Genomic DNA, 1,703 nt, shown 5'->3' on the forward strand with positions numbered 1-1,703 from the left:
AAATAATCCTAAACTTCACTTAAGTATCTATGTAACAATCCATCAAGGAGTTTGACATAACGTCAAATATTTAAAAGAAAATTTTCTAATTAATTGATCATAAAACTATAAGTGTTTTTGAGTACTATGTACAGTGCTATGTTGGAGCAGTTCACAATGCTTTTTCTCGAAAGAGCTGATTTTTTAAATTGCAAGAAATATATGAGCCAGTTGTTGAATAGTAGCTTGAAATAGCCTATGTTAGGAGTTATTTGTATCACAGGAATCACCAAATGCTACATCTCAAGACTTTCTCCCTCCCCACAAACTCAGACCCACTTGTTAAACATTTGCTAGACAATAATCCAGAGCTAGAGAGAGGAAGCCATGACTCAGAGGGTTAGCTGGTGCTGCTTTCATCTTACTTTTATGTATAGCAGTTTGGGTCATGTTTTGTTGTTTTTTTGTTTGTTTGTTTTTGTCTCAATAAAATCAGTATCAACAATTGTTGTTATCTACCGTTACAGGTACAATTATATATGCCAAGAATTGCACTAGGCACTTTACATAAAGTTTTTGTAATCTTTACAACAACTCTTCAATGTGGTTATATTCTTACTTTTATAAAATAGCCTTTTAGGTTCTGAGACATTAAGTACCGTTGTACAAAGTGTCATAGTTAATGCATGTAGAAATTGGAATTTGAACTCAGAATTGTCTAATAGTAAATCCCATGTACTTTTTACTTTAGCAAACTCTTATCTCCATCTGGTGAAATTCTACCAATATTTCAGTGTTCTATTCAAACACAAGTCATTTCCATGAATTCTTCTTTGACTACATATATTGGCATTGGCCTGCCACCCTTTTAACTCTTAGCACTATGTCTGAATTTTTTTACATCATTTAGCAATATGCTTCCGTGTATCCCAGTTATTTCTGCTTCTTACTCCTTCTCCTATGTTCAAGAACTTTCCATAAATAAATTCAAGAATGCATGAAGGTGCGGGGCGACTGCTAATAGGTCTGAGGTTTCTTCTGGGGGCAATGCAAATGTCCCAGAATTAGTGGTGATGATTGCACAATCTTGTGAATTAAAAATCACTGAATGAAACAGATGAAAGGGTGAATTTTATGGTCTATGAATTATATTTCAATTTCGAATGTAAGATATAAAACTAAAAAAATCTTATTAGGTTCAGCTATATAAAATTGCCACTTTTTCTATCAAAATGATTGAATCAACAATTTTATATAGTTTATTAGTATAAGTCCTCCTGTCCAATAATATGATAAAAACAGATATTTTTGTAAATAACACTAATAATTCTAATTGTAATAATTTCTCAATTCTAAAATTTTATCAAAGAGTCTACGGCCATGTCACCCTGAACAAGCCCAATACTGTCTGATCTTGGAAGCTAAGCAAGGTCAGGCCTGGTTAGTACTTGGATGGGAGACCACCTAGGAAGACTAGGTGCTGTAGGCATAAAAAATAAAAAATAAGGTATTGTAAACTGACAAGTTCCTTGCAATCTGTGAGGTCAACCTAGGGTTGCCTTGCTTAAAAAAAAAAATAGTAATAAAATAAAATAATAAAACAAAATAAAATCTTATCAAAGAGAATAAAAGCAAATAAGCACCAACCTCTTTTAAATCCTCCTTTTTTAAGCTAGTAGATCTTTGCTTTGTAGTTCATTACTGATGATTGAAACATTGAATAC

General features: G+C 32.4%; 1 pseudogene; it reads left to right on the plus strand.

The window, feature by feature from the left end:
* Positions 1-1,349: 1,349 nt before the first annotated feature.
* Positions 1,350-1,468, plus strand: LOC112482549 (annotated as a pseudogene).
* Positions 1,469-1,703: the final 235 nt, after the last annotated feature.

This window comes from Pteropus alecto, unplaced genomic scaffold (genome assembly GCF_000325575.1).
Source record: "Pteropus alecto unplaced genomic scaffold, ASM32557v1 scaffold26, whole genome shotgun sequence".
NCBI lineage: Eukaryota > Metazoa > Chordata > Mammalia > Chiroptera > Pteropodidae > Pteropus > Pteropus alecto.